We start from the raw sequence: 13,373 nt of genomic DNA on the forward strand, positions 1-13,373 counted from the left end.
AATCCCCCGGACTGAGACAAAATGTGAAGATGTAAGTCTTATATCAAACACATCTAAACTTGCAATGCGCTGTTGTGTAGAAAATGTCATCTGACATGCTGACAGGAGGGATTGCACCACTGCCGCTGATCATTTCATCATTCTGCTTGTTCGGGCCTTCGGCTTGAACGTAAGTACAGATAACACCTATTGCCACATGTATGTCCAGCCGATATCATCTCTTGCAAGGCGTTAAGAAGATTTTATAGCCGCTTCGGAGAATGAAGTTTCCACGTGTGGAAAACAGGACAGGTCCGTCATAAATACATAGTCTTTACGGTGATCTCAGATAGTTCACTGCTTCATCAGTTCATGTGACAAAGAAAAGCTCTGACAGAAGAGAGGTTCATGACTGCCATTCAAAGCAGTGGCCGTAGGGTCACTTCGACGTTTCAGTGCACGCTCGTTATGCCAAAATATTCCATTCCTCTTCTCGATACAGAGTGTGGAAACTTGTCCACGTCAACAAACATGGATACCTTTGTGTATTCCTCTTGATACACACTGCATTGTGAAGCTAAACAAGATGTATGACATGTGAATCTCTCTCTCTCTCTCTCTCTCTCTCTCTCTCTCTCTCTCTCTCTCTCTCTCTCTCTCTCTCTCTCTCTCTCTCTCTCTCTCTCTCTCTCTCTCTCTCTCTCTCTCACACACACACACACACACACACACACACACACACACACACTAGAACACATGAGTGTTATTTGAGCAAGATTCACTAACTGACGCCCAGGTAGTTCTCTCTACATAATACAGTTGTTTACGGTAAAGAAGGTAAAGCTCATAAGTGTCATTGGTTGAAGTAAATATTTATGGTCGTTATTCATAGGTGTATATTTTCCGAAACAGAAATCCTAATAACTCGTCAAAATTCACTTTGAAAATTCTAATTCAAAGGGGTGTCTTGGCCAAACTGTGTGACATCTCTCCGGGTCGATCCTATACTTGTGGTCGATCTAGATCTGTTACATCGCGATCTTGTCTGGCTCTATTCCGGGTCGATCCTTTACTTGTGGTCGATCTATATCTGTTACATCGGGATCCTGTCTGTCCTCTATTCCGGGTCGATCGTTTATCACTAAAATTCGTACAGTCTCCCAGCAAATTCCACATACGAGTTTTGGTATCTCCTTTCGAGTTTTCTGAAAAATTGCCACACAAACCATTTTAGTAAATAGCATAACAATACAGTATAAAGTGTCTTTACATATCTATGTACATGTACCCAGAAAGTTATGAAAATCATGAAAAGCATTCCTCGCCTGTTACCACTGACTGTACTCTCAGGGTTCAGATTTTGAAACATGGGACTGATTCATGCATAATCATGTACAAATAAAATAGTTAGTGATGCATTATGTGGGCAATTTCTTGTCGAAGTTGATTTCTATTGTCTGGGAATGCTTGAGTAACTCACATCCAGCTGGGACGATGTTGCATAACACAGTCCGATGGGCCTGGGGCTCGGAGACGTCTCACAGTGCTCCATTGTTTCAGACGCTTGTGATTTGAGTCCAGGCTTGAACTTCACGAGGCTGTACGACAGCACATAGCCTCAGCTGATTCGCACGTGGTTGTTGGGTTAAAGGGCGCGACTATTTGATTTTCGCGTTGGGGAGGGGTGGCGTATTTCCTTTATAGTAAAGCCTCTGTTTTACTGAAATATATGTGTCCCTTACTCTTGCAGACGGTATGTATCGAAACATTTAATAATTCCTTTCTTTTCTTTATTTTGGCAAAACGTAACTGAGCTTTTACATATGTAGCAAATGCTCATCTCAAACCACAATCTAGTATATCTAGCTCCCCTCCTTTGAAATGGTTTCTCCCTGATGTCGCACTATAAAACAAGGATACCATCACACCTCTGTCACGTTTGTCGATTTATCGCATCGTTCCCCAGTTATCAGCATCCTTATTTCGTAACTTCCATACTTTGTTATCACAATCGTTCCACTCGCTCTTATCAGCTGTTATCATGTTCAGTTTCTTTGGAAGACTGACAGCCCAGGGAGCCCAGACCACCCAGGGATCCCAGGCGACCCCGACGACACAGCCCGGGACCCAGGGATCGGCATCAAGAATGACATCGACCTCTTCCACATCATCTACGCCGTTTGCCACCCCGATGACTACCGCACCCGTTCCCACAGCTGCACGTGGAGGTGCAACAGTAATAAATGTGAGTAAACAAAATATTTGTTAGTGTTTCTGTATCACTCATTCAACTTGTTCTACAATATGATTACAGGTTCTTTACACCCTTACTGTCTTATTGTTATGTAGCATGTGATTCAACATGGTTGTGTGCCTTACAAAGGTAGTGGATGATTGAGAAAACACTGACAAATAGGCATGTATGAACGTGTGTAACCGACGATAGATCAGTTTATTAGGCGGACACTTGAACCACCAGTCTCCGCTGACGCCTTTCACGGGTTGTTTGACGAATGTGCAGACATGGCGGTGACGTCAGTCCCTGTACTGTCTTGTCAAGACTCTGGAGGCAGGGGTCATGTGGCTGAGGTATTGCTAGTTGCCCAGCTAATCTATAAACAAAGCGGAGTAATTCAGTAATCGTTTACATGGACAAACACTTGAATATAGATATCAAAATTGATAAATACAGTAGGGTCACCCGTCATATATTTGTTGTTACAGATTGTGGAAGCTCGGCTCCAGCAGCTGGAAGAGGAGCTCAGAACGTCTCGGGAGGACCTCAGAAGGTCTAAGGAGGTCTCGGGAGGAGAACCGGCAGCTGAAGCAGGAACTCAGCCGACTGAAAGCAAACGTAAGCCAAACAAGTTAATCTGAACAGTATAACAGTGAAGTCGTGATGTCTTCTCTCTAGATGATAAGGTAATCGATTACAAGCCAGCTTGAAATACCTTTGCGCTATTAATGTAACTTAACAATGTGACCACACTTAATGTTGTGACCACTTCTTGGAAGGTTTCCCGGTTACTTTTTATCTGTGATTTGTGGATACATCCAACTGGGCCACCTAGCATTTTCGACCTAATACGCCAAACAATATACAAGCGATAAAAGTGCAGTGTTTTCATGTATGTATGTCCATGAGTACAAGTGTAATATCTGTATCCTTTTGGTTTTACAACAGCCAGTAGTAGACAGGATGACAGTCCGGGATCAAGGTAGCTAAAGCTTCATTACATAGATGAAGCTTTAGTCGGATACCTTATTTTTACTGTTATTACCTATACAGAAAGCCTTATTTCTCAAATAATACTTTAGTTGGGTCAAGCTATGAAAACGTTTATTTGATCAAATATCCTCTGTCGTGTTGACGGGAGGTAGCATTGTGTCATACGGTATGATTAATAATTCTTCTCTCACAAACCCTCTGCCGGGGCCATCCATCAAATAGTACAAGTTAGGTTCGCCGACTTTGATGTCTACCTTATCTATATTGTAAGTTTTGACTGACCATAAAGGATCAGTAGCTCGTTTCCGAGTGTCCCCTTCGTGTTCCCCTGGCTGGTAAAGATACCTAACTAGGGATCTATCTGGTATTTGTTTCTCCTTCCCATGCAATGGAGCAGACGGTTAAGCTATCACTGATTTTAATTTGATAGCGTCTGCCGGTTTCTTACCAGTGAGCCGAGTAACTTCATGGTTGATTGCCGACACCACCTTAGGTAACCTTTTGACCCATTCAGTCGATCGTTTTTCCGGGTTGCTCATTTCTCTCGCATACTGATACCCGAATAAACGTTCAGACAAAGTCTTATTGAATCTCTCAACTATAGCTTGACTGCGATGAGCCCCGGCAGCACCACGCCTGACCTTTGTATCGTGTTTATCCATCAGGTGTGACACGGCACCCATGAATTCCCTTCCTGGGTCAACTTGCAATACAGTAGGCCACGTCAGCGGACTGCGTTTGTATATGCGTTCGAATCCTCTGGCTACCTGGGCAGAATCTTTCGTGGTCAAGGGTTCGGCTTCCTTGTAGCGACTGGCTACGTCCACTACGGTTAAGGCATACTTGAACCTCTTATCGTGGGGTAGGAACAGTAGGTCTGCTTGGTGAACGTTATTAGGTATATTAATACCAAACTTCCTTCTAGGTACGTATCGTGGTGGTGGTAAATATATCTGCCAAAGTGCTTGTTTTTCAAGCCACGCTTTGGTCTCCTCCGGGGATACTCACGTCATTTTAGCCAGCTTATCTACAGCGCTAGCTCCTTTCCAGTACCCACGCGGGCTATAGTAAATAGCCTCAAACTTTTTCTGGTTCCGTTCTTGGTTCAATTTTCTCATGTCCATACGCGTACGTGTTTATCCCATCAATAGCTATCCAACGTTTGGTATCCATAGGGGATAATGATGTTTTATTTATAGTCAGCCCGTATATCCTATGCCCATCACTTCTAAGTGTGTTCATTTTATGTCTAAAGGTACGGGTCTTGAACAGGGCTTCCTTGAATCTGGTGTGTTTGATGTGTTGTTTCACCACGTACTTCTTAACACCCTTAGCTTCCGGATCTCACCATTGTCAGCCTTCAGTATAGAGTACATCTTAGGCCTCAACCCTATGTACTTTCTGCTATGGGCGTGCCAGCACACTCGTCCTTCATCTTACCTAGGACCTTTTTATTCACCGTGCTGTGTATGGCATGGTCCTTGGGGTAGTCGCTGGTGTCGTACAAATCGAGGTGTTTTTTCATGTCATCGTACACGTCCTCGGTTCGAATCTCCATCAGCAAGGAATCCGTGTCAGTGTATAGCACTTCACACCTGTCATCGTACTGTTTCTTCAGCTCGTTGTAATAAAAGTCATACATCAGGTGTTTGGATAAATCGAGGATGCTCCTCCCAACGTAAACAGGCCGGTTTAATATTATGTGACTTTTCTTCATGTGTATGGCAGCCAGGTCGTTATCGAATATCTTACTACGGTTGAATGCAGGGTTAGCGATCAGCTTCCTGAGTTTTTCCTCCTCATTCAACCGAACCAGCTTCACGTCCACGCGTTTCCTCAGGTTCTCCATCGTCTTACCGAATACCGAGTTATTCATGAGCTTATACAAGTTTTTCTCAAAGTCACTGGTGGCCAGCTTTCTCAGGTCCGTGTTCATTCTGATGTAAGACTCCATCCAGGGGCTCTGATCGAACACGAGCACCCTGTGTATTTTGGTCAGCCTCATACCCAACGACAGGTACAGCTGCAGGTTGCGATAGTGAACGATGTACTTGGTCTTATTCATTAAGTTAGGCACGAGTTTTTTCAACGCCCGTCACCCGCCTATCTAACAAGTTATGTTGGTATTCAGACATCCAGTCTGGGTTAACCCTCATACGTTCGGGAGCTAGCGGATAGCTGTTGTGTGATTCGTGTAATGCCTTGGGGTATTCCAAGTCAACCTCGAGGATATAACCTTTGTTCGAATCCGACGCGATGCCCATAACATCGACCTCATGTGACGCCCATTCGAATCCCCCCGTGGGTAGATACTGACTCATAGCCCATCCGTACAGGTTATTTGCGTCGAGATAGAGAATGTGATTGGTTGGTTTGCTAGGGTCGTAGCCATTCACGTATTGATTATTTGCTTTAGCGTATCGTTTGGTTACCATGGAGATCCCACCTCGCAAACCTTTCTCAATGAACAGGTGCATGTCATAATCAGTAAGCAATTCTAACTTAACTCCGGTCTTTTTAAGCAAGGCATCCCACGATAGGCCTGGGCTGGTGTAATACCATGCCGGATCTAGTTTATACTGCTTGATACATGTCCGTCTAAATGTCTCAAATACGTCGGCTAATAGTAGTACATCCATCTTCAAGTACAGATCGTGATAGTCACCCAGGGTTTTACAACCAAGTTTATTCCATACGTTAATAGCGTACGAGTAATCATCTTCGGATATTTCCGAGTCGGTCAGATTGCTGTAAAATTCTCTGATGGGGGGTAGTCTGGTCTCGGCGAACTTAGTCCAACTATCCATGTACTCATAGGGATACACACCTTTCCTCATAAGCAGAGATCTAGTCTCGGCGTCTGTGTATCGATTGGTAATAGGGAAGGTATCGTTGGCTTTAATCAAGCTGGCTAATGATGACAATAGAAATTGACACGAGTCAATGAACCTAAGTCCGTCTAAGCTGAAAGAGAGATATTTCTCCATGTTGTTGGGGATGCACGTTATATTACCATCGATTTTCGCAATGGCCTGCATGATTAAGTGAGAGTCGTACCCTCTCAAGTTATGAAAGACAACGGGAATGTTTATTGTCTTAGGGTTGATTCTAAGCTTGAGGTTACACTCGTTATGAGCGGCGCCTCTATACTTACCGGTTATGTGACAGTGATCTCTCACCGAATCACCGTTCAGTGGTGAGTCACACACGTGACAGTTAATGCTACGGGAGTGAGCTAACCTGTCGGCTCGGGTCATACGCATGGGAGCGATTCTATGCAACTTTTCCCTAATAATTTCTTCTTCCTCCTTCAAACACTTTAGAAACCTTTCAACCGCGTCAGGACCCCTGTACACTACGGGAGCTTTCGTTTCCCCATCACAACGGACGACAATGTATCCAAACCCACAGGCTTCATGCTCTTGTGTTTTGAGTGTGGTTGGGGTATCCCCAACAGCCCCGCCTGTAACAGGTTTGACCAAGGCTTCAAAGTCGGCGTATATAATATAAGGCACGGACATTTGGTGCTTGTGGTTGTAGAATTTTAGGATATTGTCACCTTCCTCGGGCATGTCGATGCGTATAGCCGTCTGTCCCACACCTTGACAATACACCTGGTGGGATTCTAATAAATCAGCTCGGCTGAAACCGTGCAGACATCGTATACAAAAGTGTTTTTTCCCATCGTGTTTCGACTGATCGTGCAACAACCGACTGAAATGTTTTATCCACGTGTAGTGATACTTTTCACCTCGTTGGATCATGAATATATTGATAACACGTTTCCCCACCAACGAGCTGAGCCTGTGTATTATTGTTGTGTCGTCTTCGTGTCCAAAGACATTTATAGCTAGATTATTCTGTTTTTCTACTTTAGTGATCTGAGATATGGTGGTTGGTTCATCTATACCATCCCAGTTGAGTCCATCATCTTGGGGATAGCTAGAAGGCCTGTTCGAATTAGTGCTAGCTGGAAACAAGGCTGATCTGATAGCTAATCTCAAGCAATCGTTTCCTCTATTCTTAACGTTTACTATGGCCTGTTTTTTCTTATAGTAGGGAGGCAAGTCTAGGTATGACCCGCCTCTGAACGGCACGTAGTTAGCTATGTCTAGATAGACAATATCGATTTTATCTACAGCCCACCCGGATCCCAAGTGTGTGTAGCGTTCTAGGTGTTCCTGTATCTGCTGAAAACTAGTATCGATCGATGTGTTTATAGTCTCTATCTGGGTCACGACCTCTTGTACACCTCGGAAGTAAGGCTGAACGTACTCGGTAACATCCCCTACGTTCTTTTCGAGTGTCATTTTAACTGTGATTTGAAATTTGATACTTCCCAGACTGGCTAGTTCCTGTTTTATTTTATCATCTATCAGGGGCTTAATATCTGAGACATCTATATTCCTATCAACGCGCATGCGCCAGCCTCTTAAATACTTACCTACAGCGCGCTCAGTGCGTACGAACTGTATAGTAGTCATTGTGTACACACATAATAACTAATGTCTAATTGGGTCACCGATCTATATATCCTCTCCGTCGCCCCAATCAACTATTTTTAGATGGGCTGTTTCGATCCAGTACTCGCATTGTTGGATAAAGTGTTCCTTGAAATTGATCATGTATTCCGATATACTCGTAAAACAATCTATCTGATGTTGAGCCATGATGGCCCTCCCACATACGAAGGAACGAGTATACTTAACACCCTCTTTAATCCATACTACTTTCAATATTACCTGAAATCTGAAGCGTCTCCGCAAGTTTACTTTATCTTTGAGTATGTTTTTTACCCGAGATTCGATGTCTTCACTGGGATCAAGTTCCACAAACATATCTTTACGTAAGTGTGTAATAATCTCTAATTGGGGCACTGGCAAAGGGAGGTAACTCACACTGCTATCTTGAGAAATCGCCTACGTTCTTTTATGTAGGCCTTTTTATTCTCGTAGATGAGGTGATGTCTGACTACGTTCGCCCCGTGAGCTTTACATAGACAGTAGTGACCTTTGACCCCTATGCCACACACAGAACACGAGTAATTAGGACTTCCCATGTGGAAACAACAGTACCCATGAGTACCGCATTCCCTACCACACGTCTCGGTCTTACCCATAAGTATGTATTTGCATCGATACATGTTTAGCATACTTATATGTGTATTAGTCTAATTGCTTCACAACCAAAGCAGTCGCCGCTACACCCAGCGCTATGAAAGTCAGTTCACGGTCCATTTGTCCCTTGGATGGTGTGTAGTACTGAGCGGAAAGTGTTGGCTTCTGTAGTGGCTCCAATCGTTTACCAGTTAATAAGTAGTATTGTCTCGCTGCGTCGCTCGACATCGTGGAATGTTTGAACGGCATGGTTTTCACGCCTGAGTTGTTCGTTAATGTAATCGATCCGCTGGAGGCGTTGTTTAGCCGCATACTCGGCCTGTGCTATTTGTAAGTTCTCAATAGCTGATCGTGCGCTTCCTCTCGCCTGTATTTCAGCCGTGTGACTCTCGTAGTTTCAAAAGAGGAAATTATTCTCGAAAATGCCAGGGGCATTCACTAACGCACCACCGACCATCATAGCAATCGTAGCCATCCTTATATTTATTTCATAATATCTTCAGGTATTATTCCTTGTTTTACTAGGATGTCTTTGTGGCCATCGCCATACCAAGGTTCATTATTAGCAAACCCATATCCTGTAGGTTGAAATCTAGCTTGATAGTTGGTTGTTTAAGCACCATTTTGGTCAACTGAGCGTATCCTACGGCTAGACTGGCGACCACTGTGGCGTGGTATGCGTCGTTGACGAACGTTTTCCCCTCAGACATTATGTATATGATATAAAAATATATATTTTATTGCATGATATGCGGGTTGACCTGTAATTCCGGGTGACTCTCACTGCGCCGTGTATATAACCACGAGATAGCCACGGCAGCAGTTGCGCATATAACTAACAAGAGTCGCTCCGGGTGAGTCACCCTGATAATTTTATGTTGGTTACACCACCGTTTTTTACCGCAGCTACTCTCTCTTAGGATTCTTCTGCCTGGTCACCTGTGAAGGGGTCACCTCCAGTTGTGGGGTCTCCTCTGAAGGGGTCTCCTCCAGTTGTTGGGGTGGGGTCTCCACCAGTTGTGGGGTCTCCTGTGCAGCATCCATCTATACTATTATTATTATTTTTCCTCTCAAATTGACAATGCTTTGCGTGATAATCACGCAAGAGTCACCGGGGCTAACAACATACCGTATTTGTGGTACAGCTCGCAGCTAATAGAGCTCGCGTGTTCGATAAAAGGGTCTTTCTCTAAGTCTTCCCACAGGTAAAGTCGATTCGGGGATGGGAAGGAAGTATGAAGCAATACCAGTGTATATCTGGGTCATAGCCGATCCTATTGTTTTTGTCATCTCTGCACCTAGTCTAGCCTCGTATTTAGCGTGCACAGTTTATCGATTTCTTCGGGCTGACATTTTGTGAATTTTATCCGAGTGTACTTCCCAAAGTAATGTTTGGCTTTGCCACCAACAGCCAACGCCACCAGTTTCTCGCTTATCATCATCCACCTGTGGTGATTGGGGTACCAACAATTGCTCTAACAATTCCTCACACTCCATCTTATAATGTAACAAGTAAGTTTTAGTTTTAACAATATAATATACGATATAAGTTTAAACACAGAGAAATAAAGGTTAAGTTGCACGACGAGCACTTCAAATACCATAGCTATACTAAGCATTGCTAAGCTTTTACTTAGCTTTGCTAAGCATTTACTAAGCATTTACTAAGCATTGCTAAGCTAAACACACTATAGGCTACTGGTTGGTCGGTCTTGAGCCACGAGCTTAGCGTGTTTAATTTCAGCTAGCTGTTTCTTCACCTGTTCCCGCTCTCTAATTTGCTCATCACATCGCTCTTCTCATAAACACTCTTCGAACGAATCCCCTGTCCTTGCAGTGAAATAAGGCAACCCATCGCCTGCTCTCGGAGGTCTTTCAACACCGAAGTTGAACTTCTACGCTAGCACCCAGACGCTGTGCTTTTATGCGGTCGGCCTGAAAATGCCAGGTACGATAGCATATCTCTTTTTTGTTATCTCGCGATTAGCGCTGCAGTCGTCCAGTATGAACAACGTGCGACTCCTTTAAATTTCATATGGTAAGCTTTCAACCAGTCCTGTAGACGTGGCCCCGGATCGACTCTGTGTACGTCGGGTCCGTCATCACCTAAGGTCTTTCCGCTAATACGTTTTATTCATGCTCAGAGTAGGACACATGATAACGTATGTGATCGAACACATCCCTGTAGTACCCTCCAACATATCCAACACCTTAAAACGGTCTTCCATTACGCCAGTCTGCCCCGCACACTATGGCGCAGTGTGGGTGCGTTGGGCAAACCAGTAGATGGCTTGCAATTTAATCTCCCATTATCTATATTAAGTTGGCATCCATAATAACGCACAGATATAATTTCAACTTGCCAGCGGGTTGAGCCTTCTTGGTAATCTGGATAGTAATTCCTTCGCTACCATTGTCTATTCTCACGGCCGCCACCGCGGCAGTTTATCGTCATCCGTGGATCGCGATGTCCAACCACAGCGCGTACTTGTTAGTTAAGTATTCGCCGATTTGCACGGAGGATAGGTCCAGGTCTTTGGCTATATATGGATGTTTGCTTTCGGCATCTTTTTATCTCATCCCACTGTTGGTACGCGACGATACCATGACTAAACAGCTGGTTGGGTACGCCCTCTATGGTCACTTCCACCTTTTCGATCCTCGGGTTGAAAACTTCGCTATCCCTCCGAACGGTTCATAATCCTCCACGGGACTACCAGGATGCCTTTCATCGATCGCTACCGCACGTTCAGGTTGATATTCAACACAGTGTCGCTCTTATCTCGCGACGATAGATCTATGTCTTAGTACGCGATCGTACAGGATGGCTACATTACCCAGTACTGGCTTCGAACCTGCCTTGCCAGCTCCGCCGGACTAGTGACCATGTCGAACTCTAGAGAGATGTTGTCGATGGCATAACTGGCCTCATCACCGTTCGGCGTACGCACTACTTTGCTGTAGTCATTAAACGTGAGCTCGTATTCCAGCCTATCACCCAGCGCGCCTGGTAAAACGGCGGCGTGTTCCGCGAGCAACTTCGAAGTCGAGCGCACGCAGAACCTGTTTCCGTGACGGCTTGAGCGATGGCTTTTTTCAACCGTCCGATAGCTTGTCTAGCTGTTCTTGGCGTGAAGCTATACCCACGCGAGATCTGGTCGATTTACTGATACCTTGGTACACGCCGTTGACACGCTTCTCCTCGCTTTTCCAGAGGTCCTTGTAGCAGTGAAAGACGCCGCTGTCGCCGATGCTCAGCACCTCGTTACCGGTGATCTTGATGGTCGTTTCTTTGATAATGGATCGACCTACGTTCCGCACTAGCTCGCGTTTGTCGTTGTCGGAGGTCAACGTGATGTTGAACGCCAATCGAACAGTGCCTGGTACAATGAGGTCATTCGCGCCAAGGTTTGGAAATCTAACCAGCAGCGTTTGATTCTGATCTATCTTGCTGGCATTGTTGGTGATTGTCACAGACTGCCGCACGGCTTTGACGCCTAGGGGCTCTCTCGATCTCCTGAAAGGATCTAGTTTTCTACCGTACATTGTTATATAAATGAAATATATAAGTTTTAATACTAAATAATGGCCGAGTATATCCCTATGGAGGATATGCGGGATGATAGTGTCCAGGATGACACCACCTCATTAAGTGCTGAACTCGTACAACCAACTGTCAACGATTATTACAACGCAGTTAAAAATAGAGAAGACATCAAACCGTTGGGGAGGGACTATTCCAAGTTTACAGTCGATAATAAGGGCACGTTGCGATTGAAGGCTTACCCGGAGATCGATTTTATGAATAAGCGCACGAGAGAACCGCTTGCCTTATCAACACTCACCAGTCGTCATGGTAGTAACTTTATCCGTGATGAACTAGGCTTCGTAGATTACGGTGGCGCACGATCTAAGCTTCCCCCTAAGGTCGCCCAAGATCTGCAAGCAGCCAGAGCCAATACTGGGAACGCTAAAGAAACGTCGGACAGTATCGAAAAATATTGGCTGTACGCCATCATGACAAACCATTGCCGGGGCTCGAATTTCCTCTGAGGGAACTGCGAGGCCTAGACAAGCCTTTAAAACATGTGTGCGCGGAGAACTTCGTTAACAACATGGGAAACTGAATGAAGTCGATGAAGCGACGCTCGAGAGAAAATAAAACTCACCGAAGCAGACGATGATATGAAACATCGTATCGAAGAGAGAATAAAAAACTTGGAAGACGAGAGACGGACTCGGTTGGAATCCGCTTCCTCGAACCGGGAGGCCCTCCGATCTCAGATCAGCCGCGTACGGGAAACCATCGATCGAGTCCTAAATGAAGACACCACGCTAGCTGACAGGATTCGGATCCTGTTCCGGGAGCAAGGTATCACCATCGCCAGCATTTTGACTGCATTGGGCTTCATCATATCTACCCTGGTGGTGTCACTGAGTGGGGGTACGCCTGCTGGCGGCAGTGGTGGTGACACACCAACAGGTGGTGTCAGAGCCTGGATTAAAAAACTAGGTGAAACTCTAGCTAAACTGGCTGGTAAGGCCGCCGAAGCCCTACCTGGCATCCTTGGTAGCATCGTCTCGTGGTTACTGAGTGTTTTATCTAAAACTGCTACGTGGCTCAGTCAAAACTTGTGGGCAGCTATCGTCGCCGTAGCTGGTTTGGTATACGTAGCGGCTAAGAAATTTTTAACCAAATAATACCCAAAGCCACCCCTCCAACCACCATTGCTGTTTTATTATCGATGTGCTGATTGGATCTTCGGGCCACCCCCACAGGTGGTGTTGGTTGAACCCTAGGCTCCGGTGGTGACGCCACTATACCCGTTTCACCGGTCGTGGATGGTGGGACGTGGGGGACGTTGACATCGAGGTTGACGCCCAACTTTTGGTCCGCCGTGGCTACAATTATTTCGTTGTTGTACCCCACCACTTTCTTTATTCTCAGTTGCATATCGCTCGGAGCCATGTACAGTCCCACGTCGAACACGTAGTCGACTTTCGACCTGGCATATTCCAACACGTCTTGGTAGCGTTTGATAGCACTC

The sequence above is a fragment of the Haliotis rubra genome, unplaced genomic scaffold (assembly GCF_003918875.1).
Source record: "Haliotis rubra isolate DU_JTF1 unplaced genomic scaffold, ASM391887v1 Scf460, whole genome shotgun sequence".
NCBI lineage: Eukaryota > Metazoa > Mollusca > Gastropoda > Lepetellida > Haliotidae > Haliotis > Haliotis rubra.